At 42.3% G+C, this 25851-nt stretch overlaps 8 non-coding genes across 8 annotated transcripts; all 8 read right to left on the bottom strand.

The window, feature by feature from the left end:
* Positions 1–1139: 1139 nt before the first annotated feature.
* On the bottom strand, positions 1140–1265 carry trnay-gua (transfer RNA tyrosine (anticodon GUA)). Its single transcript has 2 exons — positions 1229–1265; positions 1140–1175 (listed from the first exon to the last, which is right to left on the bottom strand). It is a non-coding gene; the product is annotated as a tRNA-Tyr (tRNA).
* Positions 1266–3445: 2180 nt separating this feature from the next.
* On the bottom strand, positions 3446–3571 carry trnay-gua (transfer RNA tyrosine (anticodon GUA)). The gene is made up of 2 exons: positions 3535–3571; positions 3446–3481 (listed from the first exon to the last, which is right to left on the bottom strand). It is a non-coding gene; the product is annotated as a tRNA-Tyr (tRNA).
* A 5341-nt stretch (positions 3572–8912) lies between these two features.
* On the bottom strand, positions 8913–9038 carry trnay-gua (transfer RNA tyrosine (anticodon GUA)). Its single transcript has 2 exons — positions 9002–9038; positions 8913–8948 (listed from the first exon to the last, which is right to left on the bottom strand). It is a non-coding gene; the product is annotated as a tRNA-Tyr (tRNA).
* A 2180-nt stretch (positions 9039–11218) lies between these two features.
* Positions 11219–11344, bottom strand: trnay-gua (transfer RNA tyrosine (anticodon GUA)). The gene is made up of 2 exons: positions 11308–11344; positions 11219–11254 (listed from the first exon to the last, which is right to left on the bottom strand). It is a non-coding gene; the product is annotated as a tRNA-Tyr (tRNA).
* Positions 11345–16685: 5341 nt separating this feature from the next.
* trnay-gua (transfer RNA tyrosine (anticodon GUA)) lies at positions 16686–16811 on the bottom strand. Its single transcript has 2 exons — positions 16775–16811; positions 16686–16721 (listed from the first exon to the last, which is right to left on the bottom strand). It is a non-coding gene; the product is annotated as a tRNA-Tyr (tRNA).
* A 1413-nt stretch (positions 16812–18224) lies between these two features.
* On the bottom strand, positions 18225–18350 carry trnas-gga (transfer RNA serine (anticodon GGA)). The gene is made up of 2 exons: positions 18314–18350; positions 18225–18260 (listed from the first exon to the last, which is right to left on the bottom strand). It is a non-coding gene; the product is annotated as a tRNA-Ser (tRNA).
* A 4487-nt stretch (positions 18351–22837) lies between these two features.
* Positions 22838–22963, bottom strand: trnay-gua (transfer RNA tyrosine (anticodon GUA)). The gene is made up of 2 exons: positions 22927–22963; positions 22838–22873 (listed from the first exon to the last, which is right to left on the bottom strand). It is a non-coding gene; the product is annotated as a tRNA-Tyr (tRNA).
* A 2177-nt stretch (positions 22964–25140) lies between these two features.
* Positions 25141–25266, bottom strand: trnay-gua (transfer RNA tyrosine (anticodon GUA)). Its single transcript has 2 exons — positions 25230–25266; positions 25141–25176 (listed from the first exon to the last, which is right to left on the bottom strand). It is a non-coding gene; the product is annotated as a tRNA-Tyr (tRNA).
* Between the last annotated feature and the right edge of the window lie 585 nt (positions 25267–25851).

Consider the following 25851-nt stretch of genomic DNA (forward strand, 5'->3'; position numbering starts at 1 on the left):
GTATTCAGTAATTGTGGCATGTTCTTCAAATATTTAGATGCTCTCCCAATTGGGAGCGCCAGCCTTGGCTCTGGGAGGATGAATTTGCATCAGATCTTTAGTTACAATTTTTGATTGATTTGAAATTCGGGGCAACATCCTTTGAGACGGATTAAAACCAGGGAGCAAAGTACTTGTGCTCGGAATTACTTAAATCCTCCGCTTTACCAACAGAGCTATCGAAGTATTGCTGGAACTCACTCAGGTTTGGGGAGTCCCTACTCATGACGTTGGGAGAAACCAGATATAAATTGACTTGAGTAGATTCAGACAAATTCACCAAAGATTTTACTTTACAGTTTTGAAGTAAAATTGGAAACCCTGCAATAGTTCCTTTGAGCCGGATTTGAACCAGCGACCTAAGGATTTCCGATTAGAACTTCCATCGCGCTCCGCTGAAAGAATGTCAGTATGCACACTCTACAGTCCTCCGCTCTACCAACTGAGCTACCGAAGGGATGCTACACTCATCTGCATTGTTGGGAGTGCCTACCTGTGATGTTAGGATGGCCGACTAGTGGATTTTTATGAAGTAGCAACAAATTTTTATTTCATTTTTTCAAAATTGATTAAGATTTAAAATCCAGTAAAATGTCCTTAGAGCTGCATTTTAAATAGCTACCTCAATATTTTGGAGTGGAACCACAACAGTTTTCCACTTTGCCAACTGAGTTACCAGATTTGTGCTATTGGGACAGACAACTGATATAGACTGGAATTTACAACAGTTAGTATTCAGTAATTGTGGCATGTTCTTCATATATTTAGATGCTCTCCCAATTGGGAGCGCCAGCCTTGGCTCTGGGAAGATGATTTGCATCTGATCTTTAGTTACAATATTTGATTGATTTGAAATTCGGGGCAACATCCTTTGAGCCGAATGAAAACCAGGGAGCAAAGGACTTGTCCTCGGAATTACTTTAGTCCTCCGCTTTACCAACAGAGCTATCAAAGTATTGCTGGAACTCACTCAGGTTTGGGAAGTCCCTACTCATGACGTTGGGAGAAACCAGATATAAATTGACTTGAGTAGATTCAGACAAATTCCCCAAAGATTTTACTTTACAGTTTTGAAGTAAAATTGGAAACCCTGCAATAGTTCTTTCGAGCCGGATTTGAACCAGCGACCTAAGGATTTCCAATTAGAACTTCCATCGCGCTCCGCTGAAAGAATGTCAGTTTGCACACTCTACAGTCCTCCGCTCTACCAACTGAGCTACCGAAGGGATGCTCCACTCATCTGCATTGTTGGGAGTTGCCTACCTGTGGTGTTAGGATGGCCGACTAGTGGATTTTTATGAAGTAGCAACAGATTTTTATTTCATTTTTTCAAAATTGATTAAGATTTGAAATCCAGGAAAATGTCCATTGAGCTGCAATTTAAATAGCTACCTCAAAATTATGGTGTGGAACCACAACAGTTTTTCACTTAGAAAACTGAGTTACCAGATTTGTGCTATTGGGACAGACATCCGATATAGATTGGATTTTACAACAGTTAGTATTCAGTAATTGTGGCATGTTCTTCATATATTTAGATGGTCTCCCAATTGGGAGCGCCAGCCTTGGCTCTGGGAGGATGAATTTGCATCAGATCTTTAGTTACAATTTTTGATTGATTTGAAATTCGGGGCAACATCCTTTGAGCCGGATTAAAACCAGGGAGCAAAGTACTTGTGCTCGGAATTACTTAAATCCTCCGCTTTACCAACAGAGCAATCGAAGTATTGCTGGAACTCAGTCTGGTTTTGGGAGTCCCTCCTCATGATGTTGGGAGATACCAGATATAAATTGACTTGAGTAGATTCAGACAAATTCGCCAAAGATTTTTATTTACAGTTTTGGATGAAAATTGGGAACCCTGCAATAGTTCCTTCGAGCCGGATTTGAACCCGGAACCTATGGATTTCCAATTCAAACATCCATCGTGTTCCGCCGAAAGGATGTTAGTTTTCACACTCGACAGTCCTCCGATCTACCAACTGAGCTATCGAAGGGATGCTCCACTGGTCTGCATTATTGGGAGTGCTTACCTGTGATGTTAGGATGGCCGACTAGTGGATTTTGATGAAGTAGCAACAGATTTTTATTTCATTTTTTCAATCTTGATTAAGATTTAAAATCCAGGAAAATGTCCTTTGAGCTGCAATTTAAATAGCTACCTCAAAATTTTGGTGTGGAACCACAACAGTTTTCCACTTTGCCAACTGAGTTACCAGATTTGTGCTATTGGGACAGACATCCGATATAGATTGGATTTCACAACAGGTAGTATTCAGTAATTGTGGCATGTTCTTCATATATTTAGATGCTCTCCCAATTGGGAGCGCCAGCCTTGGCTCTGGGAGAATGAATTTGCATCAGATCTTTAGTTACAATTTTTGATTGATTTGAAATTCGGGGCAACATCCTTTAAGCCGGATTAAAACCAGGGAGCAAAGTACTTGTGCTGGGAATTACTCAAATCCTCCGCTTTACCAACAGAGCAATCGAAGTATTTCTGGAACTCACTCTGCTTTTGGGAGTCCCTACTCATGACGTTGGGAGATACCAGATATAAAATGACTTGAGTAGATTCAGACAAATTCGCCAAAGTTTTTTATTGACAGTTTTGGATTAAAATTAGGAACCCTGCAATAGTTCCTTTGAGACGGATTTGAACCAGGAACCTAAGGATTTCCAATTCAAACATCCATCGTGTTCCGCCGAAAGGATGTCAGTTTTCACACTCTACAGTCCTCCGCTCTACCAACTGCGCTATCGCAGGTATCCTCCACTAGTCTGCATTATTGGGAGTGATTACCTGTGGTGTTAGGATGGCCGACTAGTGGATTTTGATGAAGTAGCAACAGATTTTTATTTCATTTTTTCAATCTTGATTAAGATTTAAAATCCAGTAAAAAGTCCTTTGAGCTGCATTTGAAATAGCTACTTCAAAATTTTGGTGTGGAACCACAACATTTTTCCACTTTGCCAACTGAGTTACCAGATTTGTGCTTTTGGGACAGACAACCAATGTAGATTGGATTTTACAACAGGTAGTCTTCAGTAATTGTGGTATGTTCCGTATATATTTAGATGCTCTCCCAATTGGGAGGGCCAGCCTTGGCTCTGGGAGGATGAATTTGCATCTGATCTTTAGTTACAATATTTGATTGATTTGAAATTCGGGGCAACATCCTTTGAGCCGAATGAAAACCAGGGAGCAAAGGACTTGTCCTCGGATTTACTTTAGTCCTCCGCTTTACCAACAGAGCTATCAAAGTATTGCTGGAACTCACTCTGGTTTGGGGAGTCCCTACTCATGACGTTGGGATTGACAAGACGAGACTCGTGTAGATTCATACAAATTCACCAAAGATTTTTATTTACAGTTTTGAATTAAAATTGGAAAGCCGGTAATAGTTCCTTCGAGCCGGATTTGAACCAGCGACCTAAGGATTTCCAATTAGAACTTCCATCGCGTTCCGCCGAAAGGATGTCAGTTTTCAAACTCTACAGTCCTCCGCTCTACCGACTGAGCTATCGAAGGGATGCTCCTCTTGTCTGCATTATTGGGAGTGCCTACCTGTGGTGTTAGGACGGCTGACAAGTGGATTTTGATGATGCAGATTTTTCTTTAAATTTTACAAGATTGATTAAAATTTGAAATCCAGGAAAATGTCCTTTGAGCTGCAATTTAAATAGCTACCTCAAAATTTTGGTGTGGAACCACAACAGTTTTCCACTTTGCCAACTGAGTTACCAGATTTGTGCTATTGGGACAGACATCCGATATAGATTGGATTTTACAACAGGTAGTATTCAGTAATTGTGGCATGTTCTTCATATACCGTATTTTTGGACTCAAAAGACGCGCCGTGTCAAAGGGCGCAACACCTGTTGGGGGCGCTATTTCTGTATTTGTTACATAGATAGAACGCGCCGACTCATCGGGCGCTAACACAACCGACCAATCGAGCAGTCTCGCTGGCTGCTCAGTCACGCTAGCGTGTTTTTAAAATGGCAGCGGGAGTTCAGTGGTACTTTATTTTAGCTTTTAACAACGTGCTGAAGTTGTCCTCATCCAAAAATGCACCAAGTCCTTGTCTTCTGTATCCAAGATAAACAACACGAGTCATTATCAGTCTGCCTCGCCATCTCGCTTCTTCGCCGTCTCGCTGCGGCGCAGCCCCTCAGATGGGATGCCGACACAATGCCGGTGTGAGCAAGTCACTTGTCAACAAACGATGTGCGGTCACGGTGTTACATCAAAACTAAAACTATCATCCCAAATCAACTGAAAAGCATAAAAGTGTAGGCCCAGCAAAATTCTGCCTCCCAGCCTACCATACATTACCTTAGTTTACATGCATGCACACTAAAACAGACGATAGCATGGCTAGCTGTTTTGAAAAACGGCAACAGGAGCAAAACTGCGTTTGGTTGTATTTTATTTAACAAGGTACTCACATTAAGAGTTATCAGTCATCCACAAATCCTTCAAAATCATCGTCTTCCGTATCAGACAGAAATAGTTGGGCAAATTCTCCCTCAAACACGCCAGGTTCCCTCTCGTCATTGTCCGAGTCTGTGTCGCTGCTGAGCGTCTCCCCGGATGTAATGCCGGCTTTCGCGAAAGCTCTTGCAATAGAGCTAGCAGACACGTTCGTCCAAGCAGCTACAATCCACTCGCAAATTGTGGCATAACTTGCTCTTCGCTGTCTCCCAGTCTTTGTGAAGCTGTGTTCGCCCTCCGCCATCCATCGCTCCCACGCAGCACGCAACTTCACTTTGAACGCTCTGTTTATACTTAAGTCGAGTGGTTGGAGTTCCTTTGTCAAGCCTCCCGGGATGATGGCAAGCTCTGAGTTCATATGCGTGACTTGACTTTTCACAGCGGCTGTCAGATGGGCACGCATGGAGTCACAGACCAACAGCGACGGTGACGCGTGGAAAAAACCACCGGGTCTTTTTACGTACACCTCACTCAACCACTCTCTCATTTTGTCCTCGTCCATCCAGCCCTTTTGATTGGCCTTGATGATAACGCCGGCAGGAAACTTCTCTTTAGGCAGCGTCTTCCGCTTAAAAATCACCATAGGTGGCAATTTTTGTCCGTTAGCATGGCAAGCTAGCACAACAGTAAAAGCAGACTTCTCGTGCCCCGTTGTGCGGATTGCTACCGTGCTCATCCCCTTCTTCTCCACAGTGCGGTTCACCGGGATGTCGAAAGTCAGCGGCACCTCGTCCATGTTGGTGATGTGGCTGGGCTGGATACGTTTGTCGGCAATCTTTTTGCTGCAGTAAGAGCGGAAGGCGACAATCTTCTCCTTGTAATCCGCTGGGAGTTGCTGCGCGACGGTCGTCTTTGCCCGGATGGATAGATGGCGCCGTTTCATAAAACGAAAACACCAAGATGCCCCTCCTTGGAAGTGTTCGATGTTCAATTCGCCAGCAAGCATTACTGCTCTCTGTCGAATGGTGATGGTTGATACACTTCTCCCAGCTGTTCTCTGAGAAGCAATCCACTGCTCGAGCTGGTCTTCCAACACGGGCCATCTTGCCTTGCATCCACGAAAACTCAGTGTAGTTTTCTTGACTTGGCGCAGTCTGTCTTCCTGCTTCCTCCACTTGCGAACCATGGATTCGTTGATCCTTAATTCTCTCGCAGCTGCTCGATTCCCATGAACAATGGCGTAGTTTATAGCGTGTAGCTTAAACTGTGCCTCGTAGGAATGTCTCTTCAGTGATGCCATTTTTGCTGATCAATTGCTTAAGCAACGTGTTGCACCTAGTATATATAGGGGCATCGCGCTGCTTTGCACTGGGGGCGTGCCTTTGTGTTGTTTTGTCTCCCCTCTCCCGCCTGTTGTCATTCACACCCATCTCCCCTCTCACGTCCGCCTGTTGTCCACACCCATCGATCCCCTCTCACGCCCCCCTGCTGTCGTAAGCCACACCCGCCTTCTCTCTATATAAGCGGTGTGCAGGCAGTTGATGTTCGCCGTCAGCCCAGCGGCGCACTTGGTCGACGCAATGGGCGCTCCACCTCAAAGGGCGCCCTGGCTTTTTTGGACGGCTTTCCGGACTTTAAAGTGCGCCTTATGGGTCCAAAAATACGGTATTTAGATGCTCTCCCAATTGGGAGCGCCAGCCTTGACTCTGGGAGGATGAATTTGCATCAGATCTTTAGTTACAATTTTTGATTGATTTGAAATTCGGGGCAACATCCTTTGAGCCGGATTAAAACCAGGGAGCAAAGTACTTGTGCTCGGAATTACTTAAATCCTCCGCTTTACCAACAGAGCTATCGAAGTATTGCTGGAACTCACTCTGGTGTTGGGAGTCCCTACTCATGACGTTGGGAGATACCAGATATAAATTGACTTGAGTAGATTCAGACAAATTCGCCAAAATATTTTATTTAGTTTTGGATTAAAATTGTTAACCCTGCAATAGTTGCTTCGAGCCGGATTTCAACCAGTGACCTAAGGATTTCCAATTAGAACTTCCATCGCATTCCATCGAAAGGATGTCAGTTTTCAAACTCTACAGTCCTCCGCTCTACCAACTGAGCTATCGAAGGGATGCTCCTCTTGTCTGCATTATTGGGAGTGCCTACCTGTGGTGTTAGGACGGCTGAAAAGTGGATTTTGATGATGTAGCAACAGATTTTTCTTTAGATTTTTCAAGATTGATTAAAATTTGAAATCCTGGAAAATGTCCTTTGAGCTGCAATTTAAATAGCTACCTCAAAATTTTGGTGTGGAACCACAACAGTTTTCCACTTTGCCAACTGAGTTACCAGATTTGTGCTATTGGGACAGACATCCGATATAGATTGGATTTTACAACAGGTAGTATTCAGTAATTGTGGCATGTTCTTCATATATTTAGATGCTCTCCCAATTGGGAGCGCCAGCCTTGGCTCTGGGAAGATGATTTGCATCTGATCTTTAGTTACAATATTTGATTGATTTGAAATTCGGGGCAACATCCTTTGAGCCGAATGAAAACCAGGGAGCAAAGGACTTGTCCTCGGAAATTACTTTATTCCTCCGCTTTACCAACAGAGCTATCAAAGTATTGCTGGAACTCACTCTGGTTTGGGGAGTCCCTACTCATGACGTTGGGAGAAACCAGATATAAATTGACTTGAGTAGATTCAGACAAATTCGCCAAAGATTTTTATTTGCAGTTTTGGATTAAAATTGGAAACCCTGCAATAGTTCCTTCGACCCGGATTAGAACCAGGAACCTAAGGATTTCCAATTCAAACATCCATCGTGTTCCGCCGAAAGGATGTCAGTTTTCACACTCTACAGTCCTCCGCTCTACCAACTGAGCTATCGAAGGGATACTCCACTCGTCTGCCAGGATGGCCGAGTGGTCTAAGGCGCCGCGTTCAGGACCCAGTCTCCCCAGGAGGCCTGGTTTCGAATCTCGAATTTCCCCATTGTGGGACTAATAAAGGGCAAATTATTATTATTATTATTATTATTGGGAGTGCTTATCTTTGGTGTTAGAATGGCCGACTAGTGGATATTGATGAAGTAGCAACAGATTTTTCTTTATATTTTTCAAGATTGATTAAAATTTGAAATCCAGGAAAATGTCCATTGAGCTGCAATTTAAATAGCTACCTCAACATTTTGGTGTGGAACCACAACAGTTTTCCACTTAGAAAACTGAGTTACCAGATTTGTGCTATTGGGACAGACATCCGATATAGATTGGATTTTACAACAGTTAGTATTCAGTAATTGTGGCATGTTCTTCAAATATTTAGATGCTCTCCCAATTGGGAGCGCCAGCCTTGGCTCTGGGAGGATGAATTTGCATCAGATCTTTAGTTACAATTTTTGATTGATTTGAAATTCGGGGCAACATCCTTTGAGACGGATTAAAACCAGGGAGCAAAGTACTTGTGCTCGGAATTACTTAAATCCTCCGCTTTACCAACAGAGCTATCGAAGTATTGCTGGAACTCACTCAGGTTTGGGGAGTCCCTACTCATGACGTTGGGAGAAACCAGATATAAATTGACTTGAGTAGATTCAGACAAATTCACCAAAGATTTTACTTTACAGTTTTGAAGTAAAATTGGAAACCCTGCAATAGTTCCTTTGAGCCGGATTTGAACCAGCGACCTAAGGATTTCCGATTAGAACTTCCATCGCGCTCCGCTGAAAGAATGTCAGTATGCACACTCTACAGTCCTCCGCTCTACCAACTGAGCTACCGAAGGGATGCTCCACTCATCTGCATTGTTGGGAGTGCCTACCTGTGATGTTAGGATGGCCGACTAGTGGATTTTTATGAAGTAGCAACAAATTTTTATTTCATTTTTTCAAAATTGATTAAGATTTAAAATCCAGTAAAATGTCCTTAGAGCTGCATTTTAAATAGCTACCTCAATATTTTGGAGTGGAACCACAACAGTTTTCCACTTTGCCAACTGAGTTACCAGATTTGTGCTATTGGGACAGACAACTGATATAGACTGGAATTTACAACAGTTAGTATTCAGTAATTGTGGCATGTTCTTCATATATTTAGATGCTCTCCCAATTGGGAGCGCCAGCCTTGGCTCTGGGAAGATGATTTGCATCTGATCTTTAGTTACAATATTTGATTGATTTGAAATTCGGGGCAACATCCTTTGAGCCGAATGAAAACCAGGGAGCAAAGGACTTGTCCTCGGAATTACTTTAGTCCTCCGCTTTACCAACAGAGCTATCAAAGTATTGCTGGAACTCACTCAGGTTTGGGAAGTCCCTACTCATGACGTTGGGAGAAACCAGATATAAATTGACTTGAGTAGATTCAGACAAATTCCCCAAAGATTTTACTTTACAATTTTGAAGTAAAATTGGAAACCCTGCAATAGTTCTTTCGAGCCGGATTTGAACCAGCGACCTAAGGATTTCCAATTAGAACTTCCATCGCGCTCCGCTGAAAGAATGTCAGTTTGCACACTCTACAGTCCTCCGCTCTACCAACTGAGCTACCGAAGGGATGCTCCACTCATCTGCATTGTTGGGAGTTGCCTACCTGTGGTGTTAGGATGGCCGACTAGTGGATTTTTATGAAGTAGCAACAGATTTTTATTTCATTTTTTCAAAATTGATTAAGATTTGAAATCCAGGAAAATGTCCATTGAGCTGCAATTTAAATAGCTACCTCAAAATTATGGTGTGGAACCACAACAGTTTTTCACTTAGAAAACTGAGTTACCAGATTTGTGCTATTGGGACAGACATCCGATATAGATTGGATTTTACAACAGTTAGTATTCAGTAATTGTGGCATGTTCTTCATATATTTAGATGGTCTCCCAATTGGGAGCGCCAGCCTTGGCTCTGGGAGGATGAATTTGCATCAGATCTTTAGTTACAATTTTTGATTGATTTGAAATTCGGGGCAACATCCTTTGAGCCGGATTAAAACCAGGGAGCAAAGTACTTGTGCTCGGAATTACTTAAATCCTCCGCTTTACCAACAGAGCAATCGAAGTATTGCTGGAACTCAGTCTGGTTTTGGGAGTCCCTCCTCATGATGTTGGGAGATACCAGATATAAATTGACTTGAGTAGATTCAGACAAATTCGCCAAAGATTTTTATTTACAGTTTTGGATGAAAATTGGGAACCCTGCAATAGTTCCTTCGAGCCGGATTTGAACCCGGAACCTATGGATTTCCAATTCAAACATCCATCGTGTTCCGCCGAAAGGATGTTAGTTTTCACACTCGACAGTCCTCCGATCTACCAACTGAGCTATCGAAGGGATGCTCCACTGGTCTGCATTATTGGGAGTGCTTACCTGTGATGTTAGGATGGCCGACTAGTGGATTTTGATGAAGTAGCAACAGATTTTTATTTCATTTTTTCAATCTTGATTAAGATTTAAAATCCAGGAAAATGTCCTTTGAGCTGCAATTTAAATAGCTACCTCAAAATTTTGGTGTGGAACCACAACAGTTTTCCACTTTGCCAACTGAGTTACCAGATTTGTGCTATTGGGACAGACATCCGATATAGATTGGATTTCACAACAGGTAGTATTCAGTAATTGTGGCATGTTCTTCATATATTTAGATGCTCTCCCAATTGGGAGCGCCAGCCTTGGCTCTGGGAGAATGAATTTGCATCAGATCTTTAGTTACAATTTTTGATTGATTTGAAATTCGGGGCAACATCCTTTAAGCCGGATTAAAACCAGGGAGCAAAGTACTTGTGCTGGGAATTACTCAAATCCTCCGCTTTACCAACAGAGCAATCGAAGTATTTCTGGAACTCACTCTGCTTTTGGGAGTCCCTACTCATGACGTTGGGAGATACCAGATATAAATTGACTTGAGTAGATTCAGACAAATTCGCCAAAGTTTTTTATTGACAGTTTTGGATTAAAATTAGGAACCCTGCAATAGTTCCTTTGAGACGGATTTGAACCAGGAACCTAAGGATTTCCAATTCAAACATCCATCGTGTTCCGCCGAAAGGATGTCAGTTTTCACACTCTACAGTCCTCCGCTCTACCAACTGCGCTATCGCAGGTATCCTCCACTAGTCTGCATTATTGGGAGTGATTACCTGTGGTGTTAGGATGGCCGACTAGTGGATTTTGATGAAGTAGCAACAGATTTTTATTTCATTTTTTCAATCTTGATTAAGATTTAAAATCCAGTAAAAAGTCCTTTGAGCTGCATTTGAAATAGCTACTTCAAATTTTTGGTGTGGAACCACAACATTTTTCCACTTTGCCAACTGAGTTACCAGATTTGTGCTTTTGGGACAGACAACCAATGTAGATTGGATTTTACAACAGGTAGTCTTCAGTAATTGTGGTATGTTCCGTATATATTTAGATGCTCTCCCAATTGGGAGGGCCAGCCTTGGCTCTGGGAGGATGAATTTGCATCTGATCTTTAGTTACAATATTTGATTGATTTGAAATTCGGGGCAACATCCTTTGAGCCGAATGAAAACCAGGGAGCAAAGGACTTGTCCTCGGATTTACTTTAGTCCTCCGCTTTACCAACAGAGCTATCAAAGTATTGCTGGAACTCACTCTGGTTTGGGGAGTCCCTACTCATGACGTTGGGATTGACAAGACGAGACTCGTGTAGATTCATACAAATTCACCAAAGATTTTTATTTACAGTTTTGAATTAAAATTGGAAAGCCGGTAATAGTTCCTTCGAGCCGGATTTGAACCAGCGACCTAAGGATTTCCAATTAGAACTTCCATCGCGTTCCGCCGAAAGGATGTCAGTTTTCAAACTCTACAGTCCTCCGCTCTACCGACTGAGCTATCGAAGGGATGCTCCTCTTGTCTGCATTATTGGGAGTGCCTACCTGTGGTGTTAGGACGGCTGACAAGTGGATTTTGATGATGCAGATTTTTCTTTAAATTTTACAAGATTGATTAAAATTTGAAATCCAGGAAAATGTCCTTTGAGCTGCAATTTAAATAGCTACCTCAAAATTTTGGTGTGGAACCACAACAGTTTTCCACTTTGCCAACTGAGTTACCAGATTTGTGCTATTGGGACAGACATCCGATATAGATTGGATTTTACAACAGGTAGTATTCAGTAATTGTGGCATGTTCTTCATATACCGTATTTTTGGACTCAAAAGACGCGCCGTGTCAAAGGGCGCAACACCTGTTGGGGGCGCTATTTCTGTATTTGTTACATAGATAGAACGCGCCGACTCATCGGGCGCTAACACAACCGACCAATCGAGCAGTCTCGCTGGCTGCTCAGTCACGCTAGCGTGTTTTTAAAATGGCAGCGGGAGTTCAGTGGTACTTTATTTTAGCTTTTAACAACGTGCTGAAGTTGTCCTCATCCAAAAATGCACCAAGTCCTTGTCTTCTGTATCCAAGATAAACAACACGAGTCATTATCAGTCTGCCTCGCCATCTCGCTTCTTCGCCGTCTCGCTGCGGCGCAGCCCCTCAGATGGGATGCCGACACAATGCCGGTGTGAGCAAGTCACTTGTCAACAAACGATGTGCGGTCACGGTGTTACATCAAAACTAAAACTATCATCCCAAATCAACTGAAAAGCATAAAAGTGTAGGCCCAGCAAAATTCTGCCTCCCAGCCTACCATACATTACCTTAGTTTACATGCATGCACACTAAAACAGACGATAGCATGGCTAGCTGTTTTGAAAAACGGCAACAGGAGCAAAACTGCGTTTGGTTGTATTTTATTTAACAAGGTACTCACATTAAGAGTTATCAGTCATCCACAAATCCTTCAAAATCATCGTCTTCCGTATCAGACAGAAATAGTTGGGCAAATTCTCCCTCAAACACGCCAGGTTCCCTCTCGTCATTGTCCGAGTCTGTGTCGCTGCTGAGCGTCTCCCCGGATGTAATGCCGGCTTTCGCGAAAGCTCTTGCAATAGAGCTAGCAGACACGTTCGTCCAAGCAGCTACAATCCACTCGCAAATTGTGGCATAACTTGCTCTTCGCTGTCTCCCAGTCTTTGTGAAGCTGTGTTCGCCCTCCGCCATCCATCGCTCCCACGCAGCACGCAACTTCACTTTGAACGCTCTGTTTATACTTAAGTCGAGTGGTTGGAGTTCCTTTGTCAAGCCTCCCGGGATGATGGCAAGCTCTGAGTTCATATGCGTGACTTGACTTTTCACAGCGGCTGTCAGATGGGCACGCATGGAGTCACAGACCAACAGCGACGGTGACGCGTGGAAAAAACCACCGGGTCTTTTTACGTACACCTCACTCAACCACTCTCTCATTTTGTCCTCGTCCATCCAGCCCTTTTGATTGGCCTTGATGATAACGCCGGCAGGAAACTTCTCTTTAGGCAGCGTCTTCCGCTTAAAAATCACCATAGGTGGCAATTTTTGTCCGTTAGCATGGCAAGCTAGCACAACAGTAAAAGCAGACTTCTCGTGCCCCGTTGTGCGGATTGCTACCGTGCTCATCCCCTTCTTCTCCACAGTGCGGTTCACCGGGATGTCGAAAGTCAGCGGCACCTCGTCCATGTTGGTGATGTGGCTGGGCTGGATACGTTTGTCGGCAATCTTTTTGCTGCAGTAAGAGCGGAAGGCGACAATCTTCTCCTTGTAATCCGCTGGGAGTTGCTGCGCGACGGTCGTCTTTGCCCGGATGGATAGATGGCGCCGTTTCATAAAACGAAAACACCAAGATGCCCCTCCTTGGAAGTGTTCGATGTTCAATTCGCCAGCAAGCATTACTGCTCTCTGTCGAATGGTGATGGTTGATACACTTCTCCCAGCTGTTCTCTGAGAAGCAATCCACTGCTCGAGCTGGTCTTCCAACACGGGCCATCTTGCCTTGCATCCACGAAAACTCAGTGTAGTTTTCTTGACTTGGCGCAGTCTGTCTTCCTGCTTCCTCCACTTGCGAACCATGGATTCGTTGATCCTTAATTCTCTCGCAGCTGCTCGATTCCCATGAACAATGGCGTAGTTTATAGCGTGTAGCTTAAACTGTGCCTCGTAGGAATGTCTCTTCAGTGATGCCATTTTTGCTGATCAATTGCTTAAGCAACGTGTTGCACCTAGTATATATAGGGGCATCGCGCTGCTTTGCACTGGGGGCGTGCCTTTGTGTTGTTTTGTCTCCCCTCTCCCGCCTGTTGTCATTCACACCCATCTCCCCTCTCACGTCCGCCTGTTGTCCACACCCATCGATCCCCTCTCACGCCCCCCTGCTGTCGTAAGCCACACCCGCCTTCTCTCTATATAAGCGGTGTGCAGGCAGTTGATGTTCGCCGTCAGCCCAGCGGCGCACTTGGTCGACGCAATGGGCGCTCCACCTCAAAGGGCGCCCTGGCTTTTTTGGACGGCTTTCCGGACTTTAAAGTGCGCCTTATGGGTCCAAAAATACGGTATTTAGATGCTCTCCCAATTGGGAGCGCCAGCCTTGACTCTGGGAGGATGAATTTGCATCAGATCTTTAGTTACAATTTTTGATTGATTTGAAATTCGGGGCAACATCCTTTGAGCCGGATTAAAACCAGGGAGCAAAGTACTTGTGCTCGGAATTACTTAAATCCTCCGCTTTACCAACAGAGCTATCGAAGTATTGCTGGAACTCACTCTGGTGTTGGGAGTCCCTACTCATGACGTTGGGAGATACCAGATATAAATTGACTTGAGTAGATTCAGACAAATTCGCCAAAATATTTTATTTAGTTTTGGATTAAAATTGTTAACCCTGCAATAGTTGCTTCGAGCCGGATTTCAACCAGTGACCTAAGGATTTCCAATTAGAACTTCCATCGCATTCCATCGAAAGGATGTCAGTTTTCAAACTCTACAGTCCTCCGCTCTACCAACTGAGCTATCGAAGGGATGCTCCTCTTGTCTGCATTATTGGGAGTGCCTACCTGTGGTGTTAGGACGGCTGAAAAGTGGATTTTGATGATGTAGCAACAGATTTTTCTTTAGATTTTTCAAGATTGATTAAAATTTGAAATCCTGGAAAATGTCCTTTGAGCTGCAATTTAAATAGCTACCTCAAAATTTTGGTGTGGAACCACAACAGTTTTCCACTTTGCCAACTGAGTTACCAGATTTGTGCTATTGGGACAGACATCCGATATAGATTGGATTTTACAACAGGTAGTATTCAGTAATTGTGGCATGTTCTTCATATATTTAGATGCTCTCCCAATTGGGAGCGCCAGCCTTGGCTCTGGGAAGATGATTTGCATCTGATCTTTAGTTACAATATTTGATTGATTTGAAATTCGGGGCAACATCCTTTGAGCCGAATGAAAACCAGGGAGCAAAGGACTTGTCCTCGGAAATTACTTTAGTCCTCCGCTTTACCAACAGAGCTATCAAAGTATTGCTGGAACTCACTCTGGTTTGGGGAGTCCCTACTCATGACGTTGGGAGAAACCAGATATAAATTGACTTGAGTAGATTCAGACAAATTCGCCAAAGATTTTTATTTGCAGTTTTGGATTAAAATTGGAAACCCTGCAATAGTTCCTTCGACCCGGATTAGAACCAGGAACCTAAGGATTTCCAATTCAAACATCCATCGTGTTCCGCCGAAAGGATGTCAGTTTTCACACTCTACAGTCCTCCGCTCTACCAACTGAGCTATCGAAGGGATACTCCACTCGTCTGCCAGGATGGCCGAGTGGTCTAAGGCGCCGCGTTCAGGACCCAGTCTCCCCAGGAGGCCTGGTTTCGAATCTCGAATTTCCCCATTGTGGGACTAATAAAGGGCAAATTATTATTATTATTATTATTATTGGGAGTGCTTATCTTTGGTGTTAGAATGGCCGACTAGTGGATATTGATGAAGTAGCAACAGATTTTTCTTTATATTTTTCAAGATTGATTAAAATTTGAAATCCAGGAAAATGTCCATTGAGCTGCAATTTAAATAGCTACCTCAACATTTTGGTGTGGAACCACAACAGTTTTCCACTTAGAAAACTGAGTTACCAGATTTGTGCTATTGGGACAGACATCCGATATAGATTGGATTTTACAACAGTTAGTATTCAGTAATTGTGGCATGTTCTTCAAATATTTAGATGCTCTCCCAATTGGGAGCGCCAGCCTTGGCTCTGGGAGGATGAATTTGCATCAGATCTTTAGTTACAATTTTTGATTGATTTGAAATTCGGGGCAACATCCTTTGAGACGGATTAAAACCAGGGAGCAAAGTACTTGTGCTCGGAATTACTTAAATCCTCCGCTTTACCAACAGAGCTATCGAAGTATTGCTGGAACTCACTCAGGTTTGGGGAGTCCCTACTCATGACGTTGGGAGAAACCAGATATAAATTGACTTGAGTAGATTCAGACAAATTCACCAAAGATTTTACTTTACAGTTTTGAAGTAAAATTGGAAACCCTGCAATAGTTCCTTTGAGCCGGATTTGAACCAGCGACCTAAGGATTTCCGATTAGAACTTCCATCGCGCTCCGCTGAAAGAATGTCAGTATGCACACTCTACAGTCCTCCGCTCTACCAACTGAGCTACCGAAGGGATGCTCCACTCATCTGCATTGTTGGGAGTGCCTACCTGTGATGTTAGGATGGCCGACTAGTGGATTTTTATGAAGTAGCAACAAATTTTTATTTCATTTTTTCAAAATTGATTAAGATTTAAAATCCAGTAAAATGTCCTTAGAGCTGCATTTTAAATAGCTACCTCAATATTTTGGAGTGGAACCACAACAGTTTTCGACTTTGCCAACTGAGTTACCAGATTTGTGCTATTGGGACAGACAACTGATATAGACTGGAATTTACAACAGTTAGTATTCAGTAATTGTGGCATGTTCTTCATATATTTAGATGCTCTCCCAATTGGGAGCGCCAGCCTTGGCTCTGGGAAGATGATTTGCATCTGATCTTTAGTTACAATATTTGATTGATTTGAAATTCGGGGCAACATCCTTTGAGCCGAATGAAAACCAGGGAGCAAAGGACTTGTCCTCGGAATTACTTTAGTCCTCCGCTTTACCAACAGAGCTATCAAAGTATTGCTGGAACTCACTCAGGTTTGGGAAGTCCCTACTCATGACGTTGGGAGAAACCAGATATAAATTGACTTGAGTAGATTCAGACAAATTCCCCAAAGATTTTACTTTACAGTTTTGAAGTAAAATTGGAAACCCTGCAATAGTTCTTTCGAGCCGGATTTGAACCAGCGACCTAAGGATTTCCAATTAGAACTTCCATCGCGCTCCGCTGAAAGAATGTCAGTTTGCACACTCTACAGTCCTCCGCTCTACCAACTGAGCTACCGAAGGGATGCTCCACTCATCTGCATTGTTGGGAGTTGCCTACCTGTGGTGTTAGGATGGCCGACTAGTGGATTTTTATGAAGTAGCAACAGATTTTTATTTCATTTTTTCAAAATTGATTAAGATTTGAAATCCAGGAAAATGTCCATTGAGCTGCAATTTAAATAGCTACCTCAAAATTATGGTGTGGAACCACAACAGTTTTTCACTTAGAAAACTGAGTTACCAGATTTGTGCTATTGGGACAGACATCCGATATAGATTGGATTTTACAACAGTTAGTATTCAGTAATTGTGGCATGTTCTTCATATATTTAGATGGTCTCCCAATTGGGAGCGCCAGCCTTGGCTCTGGGAGGATGAATTTGCATCAGATCTTTAGTTACAATTTTTGATTGATTTGAAATTCGGGGCAACATCCTTTGAGCCGGATTAAAACCAGGGAGCAAAGTACTTGTGCTCGGAATTACTTAAATCCTCCGCTTTACCAACAGAGCAATCGAAGTATTGCTGGAACTCAGTCTGGTTTTGGGAGTCCCTCCTCATGATGTTGGGAGATACCAGATATAAATTGACTTGAGTAGATTCAGACAAATTCGCCAAAGATTTTTATTTACAGTTTTGGATGAAAATTGGGAACCCTGCAATAGTTCCTTCGAGCCGGATTTGAACCCGGAACCTATGGATTTCCAATTCAAACATCCATCGTGTTCCGCCGAAAGGATGTTAGTTTTCACACTCGACAGTCCTCCGATCTACCAACTGAGCTATCGAAGGGATGCTCCACTGGTCTGCATTATTGGGAGTGCTTACCTGTGATGTTAGGATGGCCGACTAGTGGATTTTGATGAAGTAGCAACAGATTTTTATTTCATTTTTTCAATCTTGATTAAGATTTAAAATCCAGTAAAATGTCCTTTGAGCTGCATTTGAAATAGCTACTTCAAAATTTTGGTGTGGAACCACAACATTTTTCCACTTTGCCAACTGACTTACCAGATTTGTGCTATTGGGACAGACAACCGATATAGATTGGATTTTACAAGAGGTAGTATTCAGTAATTGTGGCATGTTCTTCATATATTTATATGCTCTCCCAATTGGGAGTGCCAGCCTTGGCTCTGGGAGGATGAATTTGCATCAGATCTTTAGTTACAATTTTTGATTGATTTAATATTCGGGGCAACATCCTTTGAGCCGGATGAAAACCAGGGAGCAAAGGACTTGTGCTAGGAATTACTTAAGTCCTCTGCTTTACCAACAGAGCTATCGAAGTATTGCTGGAACTCACTCTGGTTTTGGGAGTCCCTACTCATGACGTTGGGAGATACCAGATATAAATTGACTTGAGTAGATTCAGACAAATTCGCCAAAAATTTTTATTTAGTTTTGGATTAAAATTGGTAACCCTGCAATAGTTGCTTCGAGCCGGATTTGAACCAGCAACCTAAGGATTACCAATTAGAACTTCCATCGCGTTCCGTCGAAAGGATGTCAGTTTGCACACTCTCCAGTCCTCCGCTCTACCAACTGAGCTACCGAAGGGATGCTCCACTCATCTGCATTGTTGGGAGTGCCTACCTGTGGTGTTAGGATGGCCGACTAGTGGATTTTGATGAAGTAGCAACAGATTTTTATTTCATTTTTTCAAAATTTATTAAGATTTAAAATCCAGTAAAATGTCCTTAGAGCTGCATTTTAAATAGCTACCTCAATATTTTGGAGTAGAACCACAACAGTTTTCCACTTTGCCAACTGAGTTACCAGATTTGTGCTATTGGGACAGACAACTGATATAGACTGGAATTTACAACAGGTAGTATTAAGTAATTGTGGTATGTTCCTTATATATTTAGAAAATCACCCAATTAGGAGCGCCAGCCTTGGCTCTGGGAGGATGAATTTGCATCAGATCTTTAGTTACAATATTTGATCCATTTGAAATTCGGGGCAACATCCTTTGAGCCGGATGAAAACCAGGGAGCAAAGTACTTGTGCTCGGAATTACTTAAATCCTCCGCTTTACCAACAGAGTTATCGAAGTATTGCTGGAACTCACTCTGGTTTTGGGAGTCCCTACTCATGACGTTGGGACATACCAGATATAAATTGACTTGAGTAGATTCAGACAAATTCGCCAAAGATTTTTATTTACAGTTTTGGATTAAAATAGGAAACCCTGCAATAGTTCCTTCGAGCTGGATTTGAACCAGGAACCTAAGGATTTCCAATTCAAACATGCATCGTGTTCCGCCAAAAGGATGTTAGTTTTCACACTCGACAGTCCTCCGATCTACCAACTGAGCTATCGAAGGGATGCTCCACTGGTCTGCATTATTGGGATTGCTTACCTGTGGTGTTAGAATGGCCGACTAGTGGATTTTGATGAAGTAGCAACAGATTTTTCTTTAAATTTTTCAAGATTGATGAAAATTTGAAATCCAGGAAAATGTCCATTGAGCTGCAATTTAAATAGCTACCTCAAAATTTTGGTGTGGAACTACAACAGTTTTCCACTTAGAAAACTGAGTTACCAGATTTGTGCTATTGGGACAGACATCCGATATAGATTGGATTTTACAACAGTTAGTATTCAGTAATTGTGGCATGTTCTTCATATATTTAGATGCTCTCCCAATTGGGAGCGCCAGCCTTGGCTCTGAGAGGATGAATTTGCATCAGATCTTTAGTTACAATTTTTCATTGATTTGAAATTCTGGGCAACATCCTTTGAGCCGGATGAAAACCAGGGAGCAAAGGACTTGTCCTCGGAATTACTTTAGTCGTCCGCTTTACCAACAGAGCTATCGAAGTATTGCTGGAACTCACTCTGGTTTGGGGAGTCCCTACTCATGACGTTGGGAGAAACCAGATATAAATTGACTTGAGTAGATTCAGACAAATTCACCAAAGATTTTAATTTACAGTTTTGAAGTAAAATTGGAAAACCTGCAATAGTTCCTTCGAGCCGGATTTGAACCAGCGACCTAAGGATTTCCGATTAGAACTTCCATCGCGCTCCGCTGAAAGAATGTCAGTTTGCACACGCTACAGTCCTCCGCTCTACCAACAGAGCTACCGAAGGGATGCTCCACTGATCTGCATTGTTGGGAGTGCCTACCTGTGGTGTGAGGATGGCCGACTAGTGGATTTTTATGAAGTAGCAACATATTTTTATTTCATTTTTTCAAAATTGATTAAGATTTAAAATCCAGTAAAATGTCCTTAGAGCTGCATTTTAAATAGCTACCTCAATATTTTGGAGTGGAACCACAACAGTTTTCCACTTTGCCAACTGAGTTACCAGATTTGTGCTATTGGGACACACAACTGATATAGACTGGAATTTACAACAGTTAGTATTCAATAATTGTGGCATGTTCTTCATATATTTAGATGCCCTCCCAATTGGGAGCGCCAGCCTTGGCTCTGGGAGGATGAATATGCATCTGATCTTTAGTTACAATATTTTATTGATTTGAAATTCGGGGCAACATCCTTTGAGCCGGATGAAAACCAGGGAGCAAAGGACTTGTCCTCGGAATTACTTTAGTCCTCCGCTTTACCAACAGAGCTATCGAAGTATTGCTGGAACTCACTCTGGTTTGGGGAGTCCCTACTCATGACGTTGGGAGAAACCAGATATAAATTGACTTGAGTAGATTCAGACAAATTCGCCAAAGATTTTTATTTACAGTTTTGGATTAAAATTGGAAACCCTGCAATAGTTCATTCAAGCAGGATTTGAACCAGCGACCTAAGGATTACCGATTAGTACTTCCATCGCAGTCAGCTGAAAGAATGCCAATTCGCACACTCTACAGTCCTCCGCTCTACCAACTGAGCTACCGAAGGGATGCTCCACTCACCTGCATTGTTGGGAGTGCCTACCTGTGGTGTTAGGATGGCCGACTAGTGGATTTTGATGAAGTAGCAACAGATTTTTATTTCATTTTTTCAATCTTGATTAAGATTTAAAATCCAGTAAAATGTCCTTTGAGCTGCATTTGAAATAGCTACTTCAAAATTTTGGTGTGGAACCACAAGAGTTTTCCACTTTGCCAACTGACTTACCAGATTTGTGCTTTTGGGACAGACAACCGATATAGATTGGATTTTACAACAGGTAGTATTCAGTAATTGTGGCATGTTCCTGATATATTTAGATGCTCTCCCAATTGGGAGGGCCAGCCTTGGGTCTGGGAGGATGAATTTCCTTCAGATCTTTAGTTACAATTTTTGATTGATTTAAAATTCGGGGCAACATCCTTTGAGCCGGATGAAAACCAGGGAGCAAAGGACTTGTGCTCGGAATCACTTAAGACCTCCGCTTTACCAACAGAGCTATCAAAGTATTGCTGGACCTCACTCTGGTTTTGGGATCACCTACTCATGACGTTGGGATTGACCAGACTAGACTTGTGTAGATTCATACGAATTCACCAAAGATTTTTATTTACAGTTTTGAATTAAAATTGGAAAGCCGGTAATAGTTCCTTCGAGCCGGATTTGAACCAGCGACCTAAGGATTTCCAATTAGAACTTCCATCGCGTTCCACCGAAAGGATGTCAGTTTTCAAACTCTACAGTCCTCCGGTCTACCAACTGAGCTATCGAAGGGATGCTCCTCTTGTCTGCATTATTGGGAGTGCCTACCTGTGGTGTGAGGACGGCTGAAAAGTGGATTTTGATGATGTAGCAACAGATTTTTTTTAAAAATTTTCAAGATTGATTAAAATTTGAAATCCAGGAAAATGTCCTTTGAGCTGCAATTTAAATAGCTACTTCAAAATTTTGGTGTGGAACCACAAGAGTTTTCCACTTTGCCAACTGAGTTACCAGATTTGTGCTATTGGGACAGACATCCGATATAGATTGGATTTTACAACAGGTAGTATTCAGTAATTGTGGCATGTTCCATATATATTTAGATGCTCTCCCAATTGGGAGGGCCAGCCTTGGCTCTGGGAGGATGAATTTCCTTCAGATCTTTAGTTACAATTTTTGATTGATTTGAAATTCGGGGCAACATCCTTTGAGCCGGATTAAAACCAGGGAGCAAAGTACTTGTGCTCGGAATTACTTAAATCCTCCGCTTTACCAACAGAGCAATCGAAGTATTGCTGGAACTCACTCTGGTTTTGGGAGTCCCTACTCATGACGTTGGGAGATACCAGATATAAATTGACTTGAGTAGATTCAGACAAATTCGCCAAAGATTTTTATTTACAGTTTTGGATTAAAATTGGGAACCCTGCAATAGTTCCTTCGAGCCGGATTTTAACCAGGAACCTAAGGATTTCCAATTCAAACATCCATCGTGTTCCGCCGAAAGGATGTCAGTTTTCACACTCTACAGTCCTCCGCTCTACCAACTGCGCTATCGCAGGGATGCTCCACTGGTCTGCATTATTGGGATTGCTTACCTGTGGTGTTAGAATGGCCGACTAGTGGATTTTGATGAAGTAGCAACAGATTTTTCTTTAGATTTTTCAAGATTGATTACAATTTGAAATCCTGGAAAATGTCCTTTGAGCTGCATTTGAAATAGCTACTTCAAAATTTTGGTGTGGAACCACTACAGTTTTCCACTTTGCCAACTGATTTACCAGATTTGTGCTATTGGGACAGACAATCGATATAGATTGGATTTTACAAGCGGTAGTATTCAGTAATTGTGGCATGTTCTTCATATATTTAGATGCTCTCCCAATTGGGAGCGCCAGCCTTGGCTCTGGGAGGATGAATTTGCATCAGATCTTTAGTTACAATTTTTGATTGATTTGATATTCGGGGCAACATCGTTTGAGCCGGATTAAAACCAGGGAGCAAAGTATTTGTGCTCGGAATTACTTAAATCCTCCGCTTTACCAACAGAGTTATCGAAGTATTGCTGGAACTCACTCTGGTTTTGGGAGTCCCTACTCATGACGTTGGGAGATACCAGATATAAATTAACTAGAGTAGATTCAGACAAATTCGCCAAAAATTTTTATTTAGTTTTGGATTAAAATTGGTAACCCTGCAATAGTCCCTTCGAGCCGGATTTGAACCAGCGACCTAAGGATTTCCAATGAGAACTGCCATCGCGTTCCGTCAAAAGGATGTCAGTTTTCAAACTCTACAGTCCTCCGCTCTACCAACTGAGCTATCGAAGGGATGCTCCTCTTGTCTGCATTATTGGGAGTGCCTACCTGTGGTGTTAGGACTGCGGAAAAGTGGATTTTGATGATGTAGCAACTGATTTTTCTTTAAATTTTTCAAGATTGATTTAAATTTGAAATCCTGGAAAATGTCCTTTGAGCTGCATTTGAAATAGCTACCTCAAAATTTTGGTGTGGAACCACAACAGTTTTCCACTTTGCCAACTGAGTTACCAGATTTGTGCTATTGGGACAGACATCCGATATAGATTGGATTTTACAACAGGTAGTATTCAGTAATTGTGGCATGTTCTTCATATATTTAGATGCTCTCCCAATTGGGAGCGCCAGCCTTGGCTCTGGGAAGATGATTTGCATCTGATCTTTAGTTACAATATTTGATTGATTTGAAATTCGGGGCAACATCCTTTGAGCCGAATGAAAACCAGGGAGCAAAGGACTTGTCCTCGGAATTACTTAAATCCTCCGCTTTACCAACAGAGTAATCGAAGTATTGCTGGAACTCACTCTGGTTTTGGGATTCCCTACTCATGACGTTGGGAGATACCAGATATAAATTGACTTGAGTAGATTCAGACAAATTCGCCAAAGATTTTTATTTACAGTTTTGGATTAAAATTGGGAACCCTGCAATTGTTCCTTCGAGCCGGATTTGAACCCGGAACCTAAGGATTTCCAATTCAAACATCCATTGTGTTCCGCCGAAAGGATGTCAGTTTTCACACTCTACAGTCCTCCGCTCTACCAAATGCGCTATCGCAGGGATGCTCCACTAGTCTGCATTATTGGGATTGCTTACCTGTGGTGTTAGGATGGCGGATGGTGGATTTTGATGAAGTAGCAACAGATTTTTATTTCATTTTTTTAATCTTGATTAAGATTTACAATTCAGTAAAATGTCCTTTGAGCTGCATTTGAAATAGCTACTTCAAAAATTTGGTGTGGAACCACAAGAATTTTCCACTTTGCCAACTGACTTACCAGATTTGTGCTATTGGGACAGACAAGTGATATAGATTGGATTTTACAACAGGTAGTATTCAGTAATTGTGGCATGTTCCTTATATATTTAGATGCTCTCCCAATTGGGAGGGCCAGCCTTGGCTCTGGGAGGATGAATTTCCTTCATATCTTTAGTAACAATTTTTGATTGATTTGAAATTCGGGGCAACATCCTTTGAGCCGGATGAAAACCAGGGAGCAAAGGACTTGTGCTCGGAATCACTTAAGACCTCCGCTTTACCAACAGAGCTATCAAAGTATTGCTGGACCTCACTCTGGTTTTGGGATCACCTACTCATGACGTTGGGATTGACCAGACTAGACTTGTGTAGATTCATACAAATTCACCAAAGATTTTTCTTTACAGTTTTGAATTAAAATTGAAAAGCCGGTAATAGTTCCTTCGAGCCGGATTTGAACCAGCGACCTAAGGATTTCCAATTAGAACTTCCATCGCGTTCCGCCGAAAGGATGTCAGTTTTCAAACTCTACAGTCCTCCGCTCTACGAACTGAGCTATCGAAGGGATGCTCCTCTTGTCTGCATTATTGGGAGTGCCTACCTGTGTTGTTAGGACGGCTGAAAAGTGGATTTTGATGATGTAGCAACAGATTTTTTTTTAAATTTTTCAAGATTGATTAAAATTTGAAATCCAGGAAAATGTCCTTTGAGCTGCAATTTAAATAGCTCCCTCAAAATTTTGGTGTGGAACCACAACAGTTTTCCACTTTGCCAACTGAGTTACCAGATTTGTGCTATTGGGACAGACATCCGATATAGATTGGATTTTACAACAGGTAGTATTCAGTAATTGTGGCATGTTCTTCATATATTTAGATGCTCTCCCAATTGGGAGCGCCAGCCTTGGCTATGGGAGGATGAAAGGGATTTCTAATTCTAGTTACAATATTTGATTGATTTGAAATTCGGGGCAACATCCTTTGAGCCGAATGAAAATCAGGGAGCAAAGGACTTGTCCTCTGAATTACTTTAGTCCTCCACTTTACCAACAGAGCTATCAAAGTATTGCTGGAACTCACTCTGGTTTGGGGAGTCCCTACTCATGACGTTGGGAGAAACCAGATATAAATTGACTTGAGCAGATTCAGACAAATTGGCCAAAGATTTTTATTTACAGTTTTGGATTAAAATTGGAAACCCTGCAATAGTTCCTTCGAGCTGGATTTGAACCAGCGACCTAAGGATTTCCGATCAGAACTTCCATCGCGTTCAGCTGAATGAATGTAAGTTTGCACACTCTACAGTCCTCCGCTCTACCAACTGAGCTACCGAAGGGATGCTCCACTCATGTGCATTGTTGGGAGTGCCTACCTGTGGTGTTAGGATGGCCGACTAGTGGATTTTGATGAAGTAGCAACAGATTTTTATTTCATTTTTTCAAAATTGATTAAGATTTAAAATCCAGTAAAATGTCCTTAGAGCTGCATTTTAAATAGTTACCTCAATATTTTGGAGTGGAACCACAACAGTTTTCCACTTAGAAAACTGAGTTACCAGATTTGTGATATTGGGACAGACAACTGATATAGACTGGAATTTACAACAGGTAGTATTCAGTAATTGTGGCATGTTCCTAATATATTTAGATGCTCTCCCAATTGGGAGGGCCAGCCTTGGCTCTGGGAGGATGAATTTGCTTCAGATCTTTAGTTACAATTTTTGATTGATTTGAAATTCGGGGCAACATCCTTTGAGCCGGATGAAAACCAGGGAGCAAAGGACTTGTGCTCGGAATCACTTAAGACCTCCGCTTTACCAACAGAGCTATCAAAGTATTGCTGGACCTCACTCTGGTTTTGGGATCACCTACTCATGACGTTGGGATAGACCAGACTAGACTTGTGTAGATTCATACAAATT

The sequence above is a fragment of the Idiotropiscis lumnitzeri genome, chromosome 9 (assembly GCF_059441095.1).
Source record: "Idiotropiscis lumnitzeri isolate Australia: NSW breed Sydney's pygmy pipehorse chromosome 9, RoL_Ilum_1.0, whole genome shotgun sequence".
Classification (NCBI taxonomy): Eukaryota; Metazoa; Chordata; class Actinopteri; order Syngnathiformes; family Syngnathidae; genus Idiotropiscis; species Idiotropiscis lumnitzeri.